Source organism: Taeniopygia guttata, chromosome 1 (assembly GCF_048771995.1).
Source record: "Taeniopygia guttata chromosome 1, bTaeGut7.mat, whole genome shotgun sequence".
Lineage (NCBI taxonomy): Eukaryota > Metazoa > Chordata > Aves > Passeriformes > Estrildidae > Taeniopygia > Taeniopygia guttata.
In genome coordinates, this window is record NC_133024.1 from 101,847,860 (window position 1) to 101,868,743 (window position 20,884).

Genomic DNA, 20,884 nt, shown 5'->3' on the forward strand with positions numbered 1-20,884 from the left:
TGGTACATAGCAGTGCTTAAAAAATAGGGAGGAAAACATTTTAGACTTACGACATTGAAGCAGACAGGGGTCCCATTCTCTGATAAGGGATTCACATGTGTGAGCTGACCTTGAACTCAGTGCACCTTCTCACAAAAGCACCCACTCAGTGACTTCAGTTCCCATCCTGGGCTGTGGGAATGAATAATCCCCCCTCTTTTTCTTGGTGTCATGTACCAGCCGAAGGAGCTTATGAAAGAAAATAAATACATGGACATTCAAGCATACATGAGAGAATATAAGTTTTTTATCACCGAGCCAAATGTAGTTACGCATGGCTGAAGCAGCACAAGTCCTCTGGTGAAACACTGAGAATCTGCTGCCAAATGCTTCTGTATGTTCAATAGTTGTGGTGGGATTTCCAGGCTCAGCCCGAGTATGATTACCTGGCACAGGTACCACTTTTTCTCATGCCTGTTTAATGATGATTCCCAGTCCCTCCAGCCTGCAAGGCTCAAATATTTGTGTCTCATCAGTACAATGAGGAACAAGAACAAACAAGTAAAAGATTCACACAGGAGCCCTGAACATCTGCAGGCTATCTTTCCTGGTATAAATGACATTTCTGGTGATTCAACTTGCAGCAGTTTTTATTTTTGGTGTAAAGGATATACCTTATGCCCAGAATCTCTTTGACAGAGGGAGGGGCAATATCACCATGTTTCCCTCAGGGGCATCACTTTATCACCATGCAGAAAACAGTTTTCCTTATGTCAGGTCTGAGGCCATTGTAAGAAATGCTTGGAGCAACAGAATTTGAGAAAGGAAAAATGTAAAATAGGGGCCAACTCCCAAGCACAAGGAATCTGTGTGAATTGAAGAGCTGAGGGATATTGGTTAAATCTGCGATGTGTGGCAGACCTGTCTGCACCCAGCCAGCCCTTCAGACTGCTGCTCAGAGGGCTCTGCACTGCCCATTCCCTCCACACACGGGATGAGGAGATGTCAGCTGTGGGGCAGGTATGCACCTGTCTCATAAAGACCCTGGCCAAGAACTTTGTGGGCATGAAAAATTATAAGCCCAAGTTCCTTTTTTTGTTGTCTGGTTGTTTTTTGTGTGTGATTGTAATGGAGATGGCAAGACTTGTTGCAGTTGGATGAAACCTCACAGAACAGCCCTCAGAGCTGCAGTTCCCTCAAGATCCATGTTACAGCAGACTCTGGAAATACGTTCCCTTTCTCCAGGGAAACACAGAAATGGGCATCACCTGCACTGTGGGAGGTGCTCAGTTTGAGACTGAGCCCCTGCAAAGGAGTTAGTTAATACAGCTCCTGACATTTCTCAGCACTTACAAGGATGGTGCTGTCTACTGCAGCTGAACCCAAAGTGCATCTGTAATTTACTTAGCTCTCCCAGAATGGCTGCTGATGGGCAGGAAAGAAAAGAGGCCTGTAGGTAGTTCCAATGGGCAATAAAAAAGGAACGGCTAATTCTCATAAACTTTTTCTGCTGGTAAACACATAGTTCATTTCCAGGTCTTTCATAATTTAAAAAATCCCATATTGGATACTTTGAGCTGAGACAAGTGTCTTGCACTTACATATTTTTAGTTACAGAGAAAGCACTGAAAACCAGAACATTTGAGAAACCAGAAGTACAACAAAAATGCCAGAGGGCACAGTTTTTAACCACTCTATAAAAGCAGAAAAAGAACTACTATCTAATTTCTATATTATTTGTTTTGATGCAAATAATAAATAAACAAACCCCACTTATTTATTGTTCAGGTAGTCCACTTGTTATTCCTTTAAGCAGCCACTGTAGTGAACAGATTTATAGAAATGTCAAACCATTATAACTTTCTGAACCCTTACAGTTTCTGATCTATTAGTAATCTTGGTTGTGCAATAGGAAGTATATTCTATCTGTAGTTAATGACCTTTGGTTCCTGCTGTGAACAAAAATGACAGAAAAAAACTCAGTGCTACCCATTCACCTTTAATATTTGCACAAATCACCTTTGCCTAGAAAGGAAATTAATTTTTTGTTGTTGTTGTTTTGTGATTCCCTAACTTCTTCAGGAAATAAGGTGTACTACCTTTTCTGGCAGCATCCATTGAATAAGCAGGTTTGTGGAAAATTACACAGCATCCTACATTTTTAACCCAGTTGCATGAAGCTGTAGCCCTACAGTGATCCCCAGCATGGGTCTGCTGTTTTGTAAGAGCAGCGAGTGGCAGAGCTGATCTGCTAGAGGCACTATATATGATAATTGCATACAGGTTAAGTGTTTTGCAAATTAGCAGTGCTTCATCATCCACTTTCTTTTTACTGCCCGTTCAGGTTGGCATACCAAGTGTGCTGAAGGTGACTTGTCTAATCTGCAGCAGCTGGAACACCCTGCCATCCCCACAAAATAATTCCCTGCCATTTTCAAATGAAGCTTATGGAGATGTCTGTTCTTCTGTCAGAAGGGACACATGGCACCATGGATTTTGTCAAGGAGCAACCACCTCTGGGGCTCTGTGCTCACAGAAAGAGCATTAGGGCTTAGGAGACCCTTTTTGGATTCAGAACAGCAGCTTAAAATGTTTCTCTCTGGACTTCTGAAATCCACCTCCATCCTTCCCCGAGTCTCCCCAGAACAGCTGTGCTGAGAATTACCTCTGTGCACTGGTAGGAAAACCCATACAGTGGCTTTTGTGGCTAACATTTCCCTGGACCTTCAGCATGTATTTCAGTGAGATAATGCAAGATCTGTGCTCTCTCTGGGTGTCTAAGGTAACAGAAAGAGATTATGTTAAGTGCTTGGTAAGAGGCATTTTCCATTTGCAACATTCAACTTCATTTAGCTGTAATGCATGAAAAAATTGACCCACGTGGGTGTTTATCTAGCCATTTAATTGTACCTCTGAAGTGTGAATGCGATGAACATCATGGATTTTGGCACTGTTGACATTTCTTTTAAGCAGGTGACAATTTGAAAGGATGGGAGTGTATCCTTTTATCACTGCAACAGATAAATACACTACAGAGTGATTGAAACAGCTTTACACACTGACAAGTGACAGAAGAGAAAGTGGTGGTGAAAAAAAGTACAAAAGGTAAGACAAATTTAAATTTTAAAAATGAAGCATAAAACATACAAGTGTTCTTAAAGCCTCTCTGATGAATTCACACTGTGAATAACAGGGGCACTTGACCAACAATTGTCAGTGAGAAAATGACAAGACTCTTAAAGATTCCTCAGAAGTTTCTTTAAAAGAGTGGATCTTGGACATGTACAGTGGGAAAGCTGAAGGGAGACGAGGACCTCTGGTAAAGAACAAGAAGGGTGCTTCTTACAGGGCAAGCTCTGATGTTCCAAATTACGCCCTCCGTCACATCAGTGTTTTAAAAAAGCATTTTGTTTGTTGGTCTGGGAGTCTCAGTACTTTTAGCAAGTACTTTGATTACCTTCTGGGATAGCAAGACATAAGAATGTTCTAGAAACAGACCCTTTTCATGGTAAGAAACAATATTTTCCAGAAGTGGGCTGGACTAGAAGCAGACAGGAATGGACAAGGAAAAGCTCTGGGTGAGGATCACCAGGACTGTAGAAAACATGAAACCTGTGATTTTAAGGGTCTTGGGTTGCTGAAGGAAATAGCCAAAGGAATATTTTTCTGACACTCTTATTTAAGATTTCCAGCAACAGGTTTTTGTCATTGACAATATGTTTTCTCATAGCCCCAAATCATCTGAGCAGCTACTCCCTAGTGAGGAACTCGGCTGAGGCACCTTTCGAGTCACCTGAAATCACGGATGAATTCCCATATTTATCAGCCTAGACAAGCAAAATTAGCTGCCAGCTCAGGAAGATGCTTGGACTGAGAATCCATTGTAACCTTTTGTATCTCAGGTTCTGTAAGTGTTGATTGTTTTCTCCTTGTGTACTTTTATGGTGCTAAAACAGAGTTTAAATGCAGATAATGGTAATTCAATCACAGACAAGCACCTGTCTAGCATATATGTATGTTAGCTTATCACTGGCTATCTACTGTCTGTCAGATAACTTGACAAAGTGAGAAAATCTATTACCAATGAAGCAATAGGATTAGAAAAAGCATTAACATGGGACCCCAGAAACAGTAAATGTAAAAAAATGCCACCTGCATCTAAGAAAGCTTTTGGCGTTTTTTGTAAGAAATTTATTTGTGGAAGTGAATTATATAAGGACACAATAATTGCAAATGTAAAATAATATCCTCACCCATTTTGTGAATATTTTGTTCCTCCCTACCTCTACAAAAAAAGGACCCTAAGCCTCTGGAGAGAGCAACAGAAATGCTAACAACATTATCAGGCATGTAATCGGAGGGGATCTTCTCTCTTGCCACAGATAATAAATTATAGAAGTTTTTGGGAACCTAATTATGTCACAGAGCAAACACTAACATGACAATATTAATGTTTTCTTCAAGCCAACATGATTTTGTGAAACCATTATTTTATTTTGAAAATACTGCAGAACTCAACTCTGGTCTATTTTTAAAATGATAGATTAAAAAGAAAAATTGTAATTAAATACTATTCTGGTTGCTTTTCCACGAAAAGACAAAAGACCAAATGTCAATTTAAAATTAAACTCATATAGAAGCTGAGCAAACAATAAGGGGATGTATCACTAAGCAAATTATAGCAGTGCAGATATATAGCAGATCTCCTGATTATCTTTTTTTATTGTTGTTAAACCACTAGGCAAATGCAACTCCATCGTACTGTGTTTCATGACAATACTTTTGAAGAACTTGAGGCAATAAAAGCATGTAAGTTTATGCTCACTATGAATTCATGAAGATTTAATGGCTGCTGAATACAGAGTTGAAGCAGCTGCAGGAAAGGCCTCAGTGCTGTGATACTCAGTGCTGCAAACCCTCAACTTCAGTAGCCCAGGCCAGGAGTCAGTGATGCTCTGCCAGCCCTGCTAAGGATGTGTTTCCTTCTTGCTCCTTGCTCTCATGGCATCCACAACACCCATCTGGCCAAGCAAGGAGATGCTTAAACCAGTCCAAAGGGAAAACTAAGAGAAGGCTGCTGCTGGAAATTGTGAGGCTGACTTTCAAATGTGGGATTTATCCTGAGAACTGTCTCAAATGAATATGTGCACATAGGCTCAGGTCCACCACAACAAGAGATGGAATTTTCCTGTCTCCCAGTCCCAGGTGCCTCTGCCAGGTGGGACTGAAGGCCAGAAATTGCCTCCTTCAGGCTTTCATGGTTCTAAGCACATAAGAGAAGACCCCTCTGGTTTTTTGGTCCTCTGCAGAATAGATTCCACCCTGAACTTTTTTTTTACCTGAGGAGGAAGGAGTGGGGCTTCTTTTTTACCATAGAAGCATATCTATACCAGTAGCAAATTAGATACTCCAAATGTAGGTCTCAATCCTTTCCAGGGCCAGGATAAATAAGAATTTGTATCACCTGATTTATAAGAAGGTGCATTTGTAGGAAACCTAACACAAAATAAAAGTATCCGTTGCCTCTGAGTCCCACTCTTCCTCTGAGTGAATGGAAGGCTGCCAGTGCTGCTGAGATATCATGTGAGTATGCCAAGTGAGCCAGACTCTTCAGGAACCTCTGGTGGGGGCACCTGTCAAATATGTAGGTGGGCTTTTAGTTAAATGTATCCAAGATGGTGACATTTGTCAGGGCATGCAATAGTAAAGGTCCAGGTAAATGAGCTTGCTATGGAAAACTAGGAGATTACCATTAAGTGCCTTAAGAAGGGTGATCTGGGCTTTCTTGGATCATGCTGTTGGAGCAAGTGTGCTAGCTCTAAGTCACTTTTGGTGTGACAATAGTGATTTTAGATCTCACCCTAGAAATTTTGCTGTGGCAAGGAAAAGACCTGTACTGGAGAGAACCTGAAGATGCTGAGTCCTGAATCATATTCTAAACTGGAACAAAAACTCTTTGCAACTTACTAGACCTTCTTTTTTTATGTTAGGAGATAAAACATAGGAAAAATATGTAGGGACATACACCTCTGTGTGGAGATTAGAAGAAATAATGGAAAATACTTAAAGTTCATGTTGCAACTAATTCTTGTGCAGTTAAGGATTTTAATTTTCTTTGTCTCACTCTCTTTTAAAAATTATATTTTGTGGACAGTTAAAAACCTTAAAATGGAGGTGCAACTCTCTGGACAGTATAATTAAGGGTTTTCATGATATTTGCAATTCTCTTTGTTTCATTCCAGACAAATATAGAGCTCCCTCTCCCAGGGCTCCAGAGGACAGCAGTACCAATCCTTTCAAAGAGCTCCCTGTAGCCTTCCTCCTCATTTTTTCCACATTCTCTTAGCCAGAGGTACCTTTTTTTTTCCTGCATTCCTGTTGTTTTTATAACAGATATATTCAGATCCATTTTTCATTTTCTCTTGCATACTGCTTCTGTTTGGGACCCTAAGGGCTTCCAAGTAAAATGCAAAAATAGCATGAGAAAGAAACTTCCAGACAGTCTTTCTTCAATCTGAGTATAAACAGCAAGATTTTTAGCTCATCAGACTACCTTTTCAAAGTTTTCTCTTTTTTCGGAAATGTTTGTGAGACAGAATTTGGATTTTTAACATCAGTTTTTCATTACTCTGTTTGAAAAAAATCCCGCCCATCAGTGGATTCAAGTGTAAACAGTGGACTCTATTTGAAGGGATAGAAAACAACAAGAGTTTTCAAGTTTTGATGTATTAATCCTTGTTCACTGCTTGCTGGTAGATCAGGGACCTGGACTCACAGCCCAGCTTTTCTCTTGGTCTCAGCACCTCCCACTCTTTGCAGGCACTGCTGTGACTGCCTCCATTCCTCCTCAGCTCCTCTGCAACTTCCCTGAGCTCAGCACCAGGGCTGCCCTACCACACCTCTCTAACAGATACTGCATTGTTCAGTTGAATCCCTATTTACTATTTTGTCTGGTATCTTTTTTATAAATCCTCCAAAAGCCCCTAACTTCAGGCTTTGTCTCCCTGGGTCTCGTATCCTTATCTGTGCTAAACACCTTCCCAACACACCTTCCCAGCTTACAGAGACCTTTCAGGCTTGAATTAATCCTTTTCTCTGTCTGGGTTGCACTTGCACACTTTCCTCACACTGTACCTTGAGATACTTTTCTTTCCTGCCTTCATTTGGTGCAGAGAGATGCAATGTTTAGAGAGGAAGCAGGCCTGTATGGAAGTTTTTAAAGCATGGATCAGAGCATTTAATGAAGGTAAATCATGAGAGACAGAAGGAGCAGGAATCACCAGTCAAACAAACTGGAAAAGCTAAAGAAAGTATTTTATAAAGTCATACATTGCTGCCTTTCTCCTTGAGCCCTTACTTCTACATAGAACAGATAGCCCAATCTCAAAAATAAACCTCAAAAATAAAGAGAATTGGAGAATCTGTGAAGAAAAATACCTTTTTTTATGAACTTATAAAGAGACAAAGGTCAGAGAAAGTGAAACAGAAGGAACTGTGAGGGTAGCACAGGCACCATGGTGACAAATGAGGTGGCACTTGCTGGATGCCAAGATGATTCCCCTTGTCACAGTGTTTGCCAGAGATCAGGAGGCAGATGTGCCTCACACAGATGTTTCCCAGAGACAGAGAAGGAGGCATTTATAAAACATTGGAAGTACCCAGAACAAAGCAGTCTGGGGGGAATACAGTCAAAGAGAATGTGCCTCTGTGCTGAATTTCTCTGAGCTCCGGCTCTGACAGATGCTGTGGTCCCCGCATTCCTTCTCCGTGCCTCGCCAGCACAGAGGTGGTGTGCAGGGGTTTGTGCTCCAAATTAAACATGGGGAACCCAGGTCACTTTTCATTCTTACAGTTACTACTACTACTACTACTAAAACAATAATCAGGTCCATCCCAGTCTGAGCATTATCTGATAATTTTTAAACCAGGGAAGTCTCCTGCATATGAAAGATAATAAAAACACTCATTAATGATGTGGGATAACTTCCCTGACTATCTGCTGCCAACAAAAATGCAAATGTGATCACTGCCTTGAATTCGAACCCAGAAAACTGCTAAAATGCCAGAAAGAAGTGGACTTTTGCCCAATGACTAAAAGTTTTAGTCCTGCCTCCAAGTAATGAGTTTGGCAGTGTTAGTGTAATGTGTTTCATACCCTTTGAAAAATAAACATTTCTTTTTAGATAAAATCTAAATGAGCTTGGAATTAAAATAATTCTTCATTGGCTTCAAATTAGATGGATTGGCCATGTCTGAGCATTACTGCTGCTAAATTTAATATGACATACTGCCCTGGCATTTCCATTTTTAATGTGGGAAGCTGTGTTTATAAATAAGACCTTTCATCTCAGGAACAGCAGTTTAAATTTTTTGAAAACTAGCAGAGATCTATTTAAATGGTGTCTTGCACACTGCTCAGGTTGGATACCCTGAGAACATGTAAATTTGTCTTACTTATGATAAATGGACCCATGAATAACTTTTAAAAACTTCCATTTTTTTGCCTCCTGCAGCTCTTCCTGCCACAAAGCATTCAAGTATTAAAGTATTTCTTGGATGCTTTGATAGCACTGAGGAAGGTGAACATTTGATTGACATTTTTCAAAATATTTCTGGCCTGACATTTTCATGTCGTGTCCTGTAAAGGAGGTATATGCGTCATATACAACATGCAGGAATTCTTTCCTCCCCACTTACAAAACCAAAAGTGATCCTGAACAGTGCAGGAAATGTAGCCTGGAGATATTTCTGGCCCCATCTCTTCCAATTTTCTGATCGTATCTATAAAACTGCTGCAACTTTGGCCGCTGCGAGCTGAAGCAGAGCAGTGGGTGGGTTCTATCTGCATTCCTTGAGGAGTGGCTTTGAAGCATGTGATAGCCTCAAGCCCAGCACAATAGTAGCATATAGGGATAGGGCCATTTTAATTCCAAAATTCATCCTACACTTTACACACTAGCGTGGAAGTTAGAGCACTAACTGGGAAAACAAAGAACCTTGATCTCCAACCTTCCCCAGGACAAGAGAATCTCCTGGAGGATGCTCCTCTGCACCATCAAGAAACAGGCCAAGCTGAGAGGAAGACAAAAGCCATTTTTATTTGATCAAACTGTAGTTGGATCTGATGGAAAGAGGCAATCCCAGGCACACAAGGGGACTTGCTGCTAGGATAGAGCTGTCCAGGGTGTGATCCAGGAGCAGCAGGGTGTCCAGAGCCTCTCTGCTTCAGACTGGAAGGTGTGGAAGACTGCTCATGAAGCAAAAGTGAGCTCAAACATTTTGTGAGACTCGCAGTGACACTGACCCCAGTAACCAATAGTCAGCAGCAATATCAGAAGCAAACAAATCACTTGTTCTGCAGTTCTCAAATAACACCTGTGCATGAAACACGTGCAGCTCTGGTTCACCAGCAACTCAACAGTACACTCCAAGGACACCATTGAAATGTACATTCTTTGGGGGAGTAGAGTAGAAAGTAATCTTAGGGATAAACCAGAATGATCTGTGTTTGATAAGCCCTTTCCTAGCATTTGGTCAGCAGATGCAAGCAATTGTATCCAAATCACAACAAAGCCACCTCTGTACATGAAACCCTTTCAGCACTTGTTGATGAGAGTTTTGCTTTTTGGGGACCCCTCCCTTCTAAGATGAAGCAGCCCAATTAGTCAGCACGCTGGAAATGCAGCTGAGTGGGAGCACAAGGGATGGAAAAGCTGGGCTATAAACCAGGAGATGACTGGTCAGAGGATATAAAATTATCCTGTGTACTAGAGCCCACGGCAAGTATGCCACCTGTTGGGACACATTGAAGGGCTGCTTTAGATCCAGAGGAAATACTTTCAAAATCTGAGAATTAGCAGGTAACTTTGTGATTGGGAGAAGCTGGCTGGCAGCTTTGAATTATACTGTCTTCCAAGGCTGGAGAAACCCTGTTGCAAAGAGGCTGTGTTCAGGGTTACTCTTGTTTTGGTGAGGAGGGGATCTCCCATTTTTCTTCTGTGCTTATGTAAGCTCCTTGCGTGTAAAGCACTGAAACTGTGGCTCCACTGCAAAGTAGCTGCAAAGTTCCTGAGGGTTTTAGACAGCCACTCTCAGCAGCCTTCATAAGAGGACCTGAAAAAGCTCAGCTAAAGTCAAACTGCCATGAAACATCCAATAAAGACTTTTTTTTTCTGCAATGTGCTGGCAGTAGTAATGACATACCAGTCCAAGGGACCCTCTATCAAGTTACAGCTGTGCTGAGGAACAAAATTGCTGCTGTCAGTTATTTGCAGTTAAAGCACAAGCACTGCAGGGGGAAACACCAAATGCTTTTACAGTGCCCTAATGACTGTGAGGCAAGAGCATTATTTATGTTTGGTGAAAACCCAGCGAATCCAGGAAGGCAAAGCTGTGGCTGTCACCAGCCACCATCTGCTCTGCCCTGCTGACCTGCCTGCCCCTGGGGGAGCCCAAAGCAAAGCTCAGGGGATAAGAGTCTCCAAGCCTGTGAGCAGCACCACACTGCCCTGCTGAGCTCTGTGCTGTGCTCTGCACTCTCAGCCACCATCCCCCCTTGTCTCCTTCCCTGGTGGCACCATGAAGATGGATATATAAAACTAGATCAAATAATTTTTTATTGGTTTTAATTTCCACAAACAGAAGCTTGATAAATTAGATTGTTAGATTTTGTTTGTAGTAGCTAAACAACCTCATAAATGGCTGGAGAGCTAATGAAATGTACTCCAGTCACTGAACTGGATTGGTATATGATTTAATGTTCCCACACATTCAAAAACTCTATAATTATCAGGGTTTCTCAAAAACTGTTTGAAAGACTTCTGATATATCCAGAAATGTTTATTCTTCTATTCACCACAATTATTTTTCCTTTCTAATAGGGTAGGATTCCTCTTGACTTTCTAAGTTTTAATATTTTTTTTCTATAGATCATATTAATTTGAATCTAATAATTTAGATATAACTTCTTTAATGTCTGCTGTCAATTCATTTATGAGTTGCATTCACAGAGTATAGAAAGCAAGTAGACAGCAAATTATTTTTAATTTCTTCAGTATATTAAAATGTGGAAGAATTATTAGAATTCACGACACTTGGCCTGGGAATAAGAGTTCCTTCAGGCTTGAAATTTAAGATTGGCTTCCTAATAAGTTATATTCATAATGGAGAGTTTAATTATACTCAATGAGATATTCAGAGGACTTTCACTTTTATGCAGCTGCTAAAACTGTATTTACAGTTAATTAATAGTACAATAATCAACCTGTCTTTATGTCTGAGTCAGATTTCTCTTATATAAATGTAGTCCTGCAAAATCCATATCTGAGCTATGTGTAGTTACTTGGACTGTCTTCACATCTGCTAGGAGAGAAGGTGACCAAACTCTGTTCAGGTGGACCCTGAAGCTGCTTACTGCCTTTGGGATGTCCATCTCCTGGCTAAGCAGGGAACAGAGCTGGTTTAGTCCAGCCTCACTTTTAAGTAGCTGAAGTTAGGTAAAAAGGACTTAAGTCTCCATCTCTTGGGATTATTGCAGTGCCTTTTTTTTTTTTTTTTTTCCAGGGAACAGAATATTCTCTTTATTTTTTGGTAATTTTTTAGCAATGTTGAGTCTTTGGAATTATAAACTAAAATGAAAGCTTCATAATAGACAATTAATCCCATCATAAAAACTTAATCAATTAGATTTTGAAGTAAAGAATGCAATTCTGATTTATGGTCACCTCATCTTGTCTTCCCTGTGGAACACTGCTTCAAGATAAAGCTTTTTCAGATCATATACTTATAAAAATAGGAAAATACATACTAGAAGGGTTATAATTCCTGTTAGTAATATGTACTATTTAAACTGTTCATGAAGAAAGGATATGTTAAAGTAATGTTATAACTTTTTTTTAAGTTTGTGTCATGCAGTTAAAGTGTATTTGAAGAGATTTATAAATTACACATGTTCCCAATATGTCTATGTATGTAATTGGTTTGGATTCTTATTTATCATTGTTAGAAGTCATATCTCATGCTGCAATCTAAAGTATTCAACCTCAGATACTGATACCTTAAAAGTATCTATCACTTCTTGAAACTGGGTCCCTTGAGACTACAATATAGTGATACACCAAAAAAAGAATCAGAACTGAAAAACTTCCCCTAGTTTTTTTATGGTTATATCAGGTTATATACAAAAAGCAAATTTAAGCATAGTGCTTTTGTAAGTATTTCAAATGGTTGTTTTGAATACATGTTCCAGAGAGGTATTTTGAATGTAGGATCCCATGAGGTCTGTAGCAGCAAGACCATTAAGTATCTGTGTATAATATAATAAAAGATCAAAGGGTGAGATGAAAAGAATAAAATTATGGCCATGTCTGTTGCTTACACAGTCTGCCAAATATTACAAATTGAAACTTAAGATTGATCTGAACTAAAATATTTGAAGAGCATCAAGGATTACAGAGTCATGTGAGCAGTAGTGAGGACATCTGGAACACAGATAGCTTTTTCATCTGTCCTCCCAAAATTCAAATGGAAGGGGTTTGAAAGGGACAGTCAAATCTGGCAAATCAACAAATGGCCACAGGACTGGTGCCACAACCAGGGATTTGGCTGTTTGGATAACAGGACTCTAAGAAGCCTGAGGAGTGATAGGGCCCATCTGTCAGAGAAGGGGAAGATCTTTGGTCACAGGCTTGCTGGTCTGGGGAAGAGGTTTAAACTACAGTAGCTGGGCAGAAGAAGCCTCAGTCCATCCCAATCACACTAGTTTGACACCAGGGCCAGCAAGAAATGCCCAGAGCCTGGAGGGGATTGACATGTCATCAGGAGAGCACCTGAAGGGCAGCACTGAGGAATTGCAGCAGCCACTCCAGCCAGTAAGCCACCTTCATTGAGAATCATAGAAGCATAAAATCATTAACTTTGGAAAAGACCCCCAGATCATAGTGTTCCAACCTTTGACCAAACACCACCTGATCAACCATAGCACCAAGTGCTACATCCAGTCATCTCTTGAACACTTCCAGGGGTGGTGGCTCCACCATTATCTTGAGCAGCCCATTCCAATGTTTAACCACCCTTTCAGGGAAGAAATTCTTCCTGATGTTTGTCTGAACATCCCTTGCTGCAGCTTGCAGCCATTTCCTCTTATCCTGCCTGGGACAACAATCCCTGCCTGGCTACAATGTCCTTTCAGGGAGATTTAGAGAGCAATAAGGTCCCCCCAAGCATCCCTTTTTCCAGGTTTAACTCCCCCAGCTCCCTCAGCCCCTCCTCTCATGACTCACTCTCCAGACCCTTCACCAGCCTTGCTGCCCTGTTGAGAGTCCATTTTAAATGTCTCCATTGAAATGCACAAAACACAGGGGTTAACAAGACGAGCCAGAGCTGTGCACAGCTCTGCAACTCTGTGATCCCGCTGGCACCACGGAGATGTGGTGGGATGGTCCTGGGATGGGAGTGTTCCAGTGGAAGGATTTTAGGAAGCACAGGCAGGGAGGCCAGGAGGAGGTGTCTCCATCTGTGTAAATGAGCAGCTGCAGTACAAGGAGCTCTGCCTGCAGGTGGATGGGGAGCTGACTGAGAGCTCGGGGCAGGAATAAAGGGAGGGCAGGGACAGGTAACACGGTAATGGATATCTGTGACAGGCTGCCCTACCAGGAGTTCTGAACAGATGAAGCCCTCAATAAACAGGTAGGACCAGCCTCCCATTCACAACTCCTGGTCCCCAAGGGGCACTTCAACCACCCCAATATCTGCTGGAAGCACAACACAGCGGGGCACAGGCAATCCAGGAGGTTCCTGGAATGCACTGATGAAAACTTCCGACTCCAAGTGACAGAGGAGCCATTGAGGAGAGGTGCTGTGCTCTGCTGGACCTTGTGGTCACAGATGAGGGGCTGGTGAGGAATGTGAGGCTCAGGGGAAGCCTGGGCTGCAGTGACCAGGGAATGGTGGAGTTGGAGATCCTTAGGGCAGTGAGGAGGGTGCACAGCCAGCTCAGTGCCCTGGACTTCAGGAGAGCAAACTTTGGCCTCTTCAGGGATCTGCTTGGTAAATTACCAACCCTGGAGGGAAGAGGAGCACTAGTAATATGGCTAATGTTCAAAGATCACCTTTGATCTTTGATTTTCCAAGCTCAGTAGCAATGCTTCCCAACAAAGAGGAAGACAGGCAAAAATGCCAGGAGGTCTTTGTGGATGAACAAGGAACTCCTGGACAAACTCAAACACAGAAATGAAGCCTACAGAGGGTGGAAGCAAGGTCAGGTAGCATGGGAGAAATACAGAGAAATTCACCAAGCAGGCAGGGATCAGGTAAGGGAAGCTAAAGCCCTGATAGAATTAAATTTGGCCAGGGATGTCAAGGACAACGAGAAAAGCTTGTATAGGTACATCAGTGATGAAGACTAAGGAATTTGGGCCCTCTTGAGAAGGAAACACTCCTACTGGGAAAACTGATGAACTAAATGACTTTTTTGCCTCATTCCTCACCAGTAAGCTCTCCAGTCACACCACCTGAGTCACAGAAAGCAAAGACGGATTGGGAGAATGAAAAACTGCCCACCATAGGAGATCAGATTTGAGACCATCACAGGAAGCTGAAGGTGCACGAGTCCATGGGACCTGATGAGATGCACAGACAGGGTCCTGAGGAAGCTGGTGGATAAAGTTGCTGAGGCACTGTAAACCACATTTGAGAAGTCATGGCAGTTCAGTGAAGCTCCCACTGACTGGAAAAGGGGAAACATAATCCCCATTTTTAAAAAGGGAAAAAGGAAAGATCTGGGTAACTACAGGCCAAACAGTCTCACCTCTGTGCCTGGACAGATCATGGAGCTAATCTGACTGGAAATTATGCTCAGGCACATCAGAATTATGAAGGTGATTGGTGACAGCTAACATGGCCTCACTAAGGATATTTAGGATATGTACCTAGTTTCTGAGTAATAAAAAATGTTAGGCAGTATTTTTTATTTCAAATAGCCACCTACGATTGCAGCCGCAGATGTATCATTCAGTTTCTAAATTCTGTTCTGTAGCAGAATCATTTTGCCTTATCTTTAAATAAAACTCTATTCAGAGGATATAGCCTGGAAAAACTATTCCTTATCTGTGAAATTGTTGCTATAATATAATAAATTAAGGTCTTAATGTGTAGGCTTTTTAGCTAGTTTTGACTGAGAAAAAATATTTAGAATTCAGATTGTGGTTTTTGTATCTGTAGCATCAACTGTGAAATGAAAATCAGGTTTTTTTTTTTAATAATTCAGAGATTCTTTTTTATGAATGAAAGAAATTGCAGTCCTAAAAAAGTCAAAGCATGTAATCAGAACTTGTAAAATATTCCATTCTGTTTTATGACATCTCAACTCCAATCAAATAAACAGAGCCAGAAAGAACCGGAGACTTGATTGACTGTTTAAAGGAAAAGCTGTCAGTTTGATTACAGGCAAGTGAACAGACACATTACTAAATGTAAACTGCATTTAATTTTATTATGCAAGCAGCTTTAATAACATCACAAATAAGTTATGTAAACTGAAACACTGGGTGCTACTGCATACACATTTCTGATAATGAGTGGGGGCTGTGGATCATAGCTATTTTCAATTTAAGTGTTCTAAATTTATTAGGGAGCAAAAGGTAATTAAAAATGAGTGAGCATGAGAGGAAAAAATACTGTTTCAAACCAAAGTGGTAGAGCTTTCAAATAGGTTTGTAAGAGTAGATTGTTGCAGTGCTATGAAAAAATGCCCTTATGGTGCTTCTATTAAAAAATTTGCAGCATTTTTCTATTCCCTTTTTCCTCTGGCTTCATTCCCCATGTGTAAATAGTTTTGAAATTCAAAATGATTCATTAAGTGTGATGGATGTTTGACACTAAGCTTGTGCAGGTTTTTTGGTCTACCCACCGAAGGAAGCAAGGCATGAACCATTTCATAGATTCATGGAATCATTTAGAATCGAAAAGAACTCAAAGACAATCAAGTAGGACTGTTAATACAGCACTGCCAAGTGCACCACTAAGCCCTGACCCTAAACACCATCTGCATGTCTTTTAAATGCCTCCAGGGATGATGATTCTACCACTTCCCTGGGCAGCCTGTGCCAGTGCTTGACAACTCCTTTGGTGAAGAAATTTTTCCTGATATCCAATCTTTGTCTCCCCTGGGGCAACTTGAGGCCATTTACTATCATACTCTCTGGTTTGGAGAACTTTTTTTCCTTACCTTGCTGCCCAGGGGAGATAGTTCAAGACAGATGCTGCTGAGAGCTTCAGAAAATGCTGGGATATCCAGATGTTGTCCAAAAGTGGACTTTGCAGCAGAGGCAATAGTTCTATCAGGTTTATGTTGAGGGAAGATCAGACTTGATCTGTGCTCTCCCCCAGCCCATGGGACTCCGGATTGCCAAGCTGGAGATCCCATCCCTGCCTGCTTATTTCTGCCTCCTGACCCATCCAGCAACACAGGGTGACAGACCTGGAACTGCTCCGGTAATGTACAGCTGAGGGAAATGTGCAATTACAGCATCTGATGCACGTCAGACAGAACTCAGGAGGGACACAGAGATGGGGAGACAGGCAGGGGTGGCTGCTCCATGATTCCCGGTAGGAGAACAGCACAGCTCCCTATCTGAGCACTTGTTTTCAATGCAAAGACAGGAAAAAAATAATGTGGGTTTGTAGGTTTCACCCAGGGAGCATGCAGTAAAACACAACTGTCCTGAAGCAGTAGATGGCACATTCTCACGGCAACAATATGTCCAACAAAAAGCAATTCTGTAGCAGGCTTTGTTGTGCTTGCTTTAAAAAAGAAAAAAAGAAAATTTAGTCGCTGGAGAGGAAGCTGGCAAAGCCTGGTGATCAGCGATCACAATCTGATTACATTCAGTGTGGAAAAATAGAGAATAAGGGTTAGTTTTGTCAAGCTGAGGGAAATTATGAAAAGTGATTCTTTTCTGACTGGCTTTTTTTTTTTTTTCCTGGCTCCTCAGAGCACTCTTTAGAGTCTTATATGAGATGATTAAAAAGCCATGGATGTACAGTTGAAAAGACGTAATGTTTTTCTAAAAGCTCCTTTTAGTTCTCTAGAAAAATGAAAGTGATAAGTTGAGTAACAAATATTGCAACAAGAAGTGGGAGGAATATACAGCAATCAGTGCAAACTCAGGGCAAGCTTTTGGAGCACAGAAAAGTGGAACCAAGATCAGCAGGTAAGAACTTTGGAAAAGATACAATTGAGCATCAGTGTGAACACTGTTACAGAATTAAAACAACTGTACTAGGAGAAAAAGAATTCTTAGTATACTAAATATACCTGCCATGAAGAAGAATAGCACAGCTAGTAATGAAGGAAAATAGCAGTTTTCAATAACTGATAATAGTAAGTTTTTTGTTTGGAAGGAAACAGAATAGCTTACATCTTCATGAAGACACAAGATACGCTTATTATTCAAAAGACACTGAAAAATATGTTTTTTCCAACTGCCTGCAAGTTTTAAACTAGCTGTCCTGAGTAAGTATCAGCTTAAAAGGGCCAGGCAAGGAGATGTGTGGCCGATGCATCTACCTTCAGTTCTGTTAACTCAGAGTGCTTAACAAACTTCCACACAGTAGGTGTTCAGACCTGACCAGCAGCTTGTTGTGGGCAGCTGAAGAACACAGCTATTCTGACTTCAACCCCAAATAGAAAAAAATTAATTAATAATTATCAGTCCAATGAAAGTCACTCAACACAATTTGACCGCATAAGGCTTGGCAAAACAAACCTGATTTCATTCTTCAGTGTGTTCACTTCCTGTCTGATTGCTGTACTATATATATACACATAATAGATGTAATGGATTTATTTTAATTTTTTATCATCACACACACATCCTGGCTGAGGAATTGGAACATTATGATATCAATAACCTTACACTAAACTGTTTTAAGATCTCAAAGGGCAATTCATGAGGGCACCTCTTAAGAGATTCTCACCAAAATTAGTGCCAAGTGATACTCTTCATAATTTCTATTTGTGTTGTAGAAATAAATATAAGATCATTCCTAACACAATTTGGCTTAAACCTATATACAGGAATTTATCTAATGATGTCTGTAGCAACGAGCGCAGAGTATCAACAGAGAATGCTCACAACAGATCACAAGGTGAGTCCAGACCACAGGCTGAGTCCAAATAATTTTGACAGAGCTGAAAGAACTTCTGTGTGTGTTGGAACATGGGGTCCAGGTCATGCAAAGAAACGAAGAACTTCCGTCCCAGGACAAAGCACTTCTAAAAGATGTAAGTATTTTAAATGAGAAACTGAGTATTACTACAGAAGGTAAAAATTCTGGCACCTACATTTTAAAAGAAATGCAAGATATTTGGGATCACAAAAATTATTTAAATGATTGAAAATTGTTATGTGAAATCAAATCAAATTAAATTTATTTTTAAATTATTTAAATTTCTCACAGTGAAAAACCAAGGAGTTTGTTTATACTGTCAAAGAAAGGACTGGGACATCACATGAGTTTATTGCCTTGCTGGACAAAGATGCAAAAGGACTCAGTTTTAGCAAAGACCAGCACATGGAGAGGCAATGGTTGAATATTGAAGTCATCCACACCAGATGAGAAATAAAGCACACTTCAAAAAATGACAGGCCTTCACCACTGGAGAAAGACATTAGAGGAATAAATTTGATAACCACAAGCCAAGATTAAGTGGCTTTTTGGAAGCTGTGCTTCAGTTAACCAGGAGTAACAGGTCTCTAGGCAAGGATAATGGGACCAATATTAAGCTTTTTCATGCAGATCATCAGGCTGCTTGTTTAAAGGTTCCCCTCTAATCTTAAATACTAAAACTTGGCAAGACAAAAGACAAGTGTCACAAGGATAAATCCTGAAAGTATTAGAGGACATTCAAAACATGTAAATTATAGAGATGATACTGGGGATTGCTCCATCTTTGGTAAATACCAGTATCATTTTGGTTTTGTGAAGATTTTAAGCATGGTTATGATTTTATGTGGGTGGTTAAGTCCTCAATACTTCAATAGAATTTAAGAATCTTTTTAGGTCAAAGTTTTATCTGAATAATTAGGGCTGTGAAATTTATTTTTTCAATATTTCAGTGCATCTTCTGCACAGTTTATCATATGTCACCAATTATAACTTATTTCCACAGTCTTTAAGGAAAGGGGAACCAGACTGAATCACATGTTTATAGTATTCTAAACCTCTCTCTAACAAAGAAATTATTAAAATAGAAGTTTGTCTGAGAGCCAAATAAGATGAATATAACAGGAAGATATCACACTTGGAAAAGAGGGTTTGTGAATTTACTTGAATCTCTGTAGCATGAAAGAGCATGAGAAAACATGAATAATCATACCTAATTTCATGCTGTTTCAATATGCCACATAGTATGTTCAATGTACAACTCTGCATAGACACAAATGCTGTCTTTTTGTCTATCTCAGGCACATTTGGTTTTTGATAAAACAGTTCCTCCATCCTCATCTTCATCCACAGTTTCTATATATTGAAACTGTAATCTGTAATGAGATATTCTTATTAATAGCAGTGGAGAGCACTGGGTCTACTATTTTCTTCGAGAAATACACGGAAAAAAATTCAAAATTTTCTCATTTTGGCCTCCAGAGGTCATCAAGACCTTTACCTTGGAGTGCAGTGTGTGCAGAGCGAGGGTGGCTGGAAAAATCTCATTGATAGCTTCAGTGACTCATCAGCCTTGTTATGGACCAGAATAAAAAGTCTATTCCAAAAATAAACCATGTGGAAAATAAAGAGAAAAAGAAAAATATAAAAGGGGGTGGGGGGGGGGGTGGCGGGGAGAAGAAGAGGAGGAGAAGGAGAAGAAGTACAGGAAGTACAAGAACAATAATTGGAGAAAAAAGAAAAGATAAAAGAAAGAGTGAAAGAAACCTAACCAATTATTTACAGTCTTTAAAATCTGTGTTAAATATTTCCTCAGTTATTTTATTAAGTGTCCCCCAAATGTGCGTAAGGAATGCTCATCTGTTGCCTGGCACAACACAGGGCAATCTTTGACCATGTGGGGATCAAACGAAGATCTCAAGCAGCCAGACAGAAAAGTCCAGATGTCTTTTAGCCCAGCACTGCACTCATGTGGAGACAAAATGCCAGGCTGTGGAAGTCAGATAATTTCCCTGCCCCAGTGCAGTGACAGGGGAGAAGATGTCAGGGCACCTGCAGAACACAGGTCCAGGTGCGCTGACATTGCTCCTGCCACTCCCTGATGAAGTTGACACAAAAACTGGATTTTGCTGGAGAGGCTGAGGGATGCTGAAGCCCCTCCCTTGCAGAAGGAAAGGCAGATTTTGGCAATAGGTTGTTAAGTCAAAGTCTGGAATCAATAATTACTGGACTCAATTTCTTAGCAGCCCTGTTTGTGAAGTTAATACGTGTGTAAAGTACCAGTTTGCCTCTGAGAACTGCCCCAATATCTTTGGAAATTTGGCAGAATATACTCAGAAAGTACATTACATTTTTTTTAATTTAGAAACTCCGAGAAAGTATTTAAACTGTGATCTCAAAATGAAATGTGAAGGTAGTTAATGAGAATGGAAATCTGGTCTGAATCTGCAGAGAACTCAGCAAGGTTTTTTATGTAAAAGATCCAGTAGAATGTATCTATACCCTATGGAAATCTTTAAGGGACCAAATGAAATCCAGGCAATCAGGATACTTATGGATGCAATATCTTTACTTCAGTGTTCCTCAGAATGTCATTCCTAATTTCCTTACTTAAATTCTTTCTACATAATCTATAGATATAATTCACAAACTGCCTCATACTTCAGCCCTACTAAAAATATCATTCCAAGGGCATCCCTAGTCCATGTTTCCTCTTCATGCAGAGGATTTCTCAATATGT

The 20,884-nt window shown here is 40.5% G+C and overlaps 1 long non-coding RNA gene across 1 annotated transcript; it reads left to right on the forward strand.

The window, feature by feature from the left end:
* Window positions 1-242: 242 nt before the first annotated feature.
* On the forward strand, window positions 243-12,419 carry LOC140684911 (uncharacterized). Its single transcript, XR_012057880.1, has 2 exons — window positions 243-3,084; window positions 3,710-12,419. It is a non-coding gene; the product is annotated as an uncharacterized lncRNA (long non-coding RNA).
* The last annotated feature ends 8,465 nt before the right edge of the window (window positions 12,420-20,884 follow it).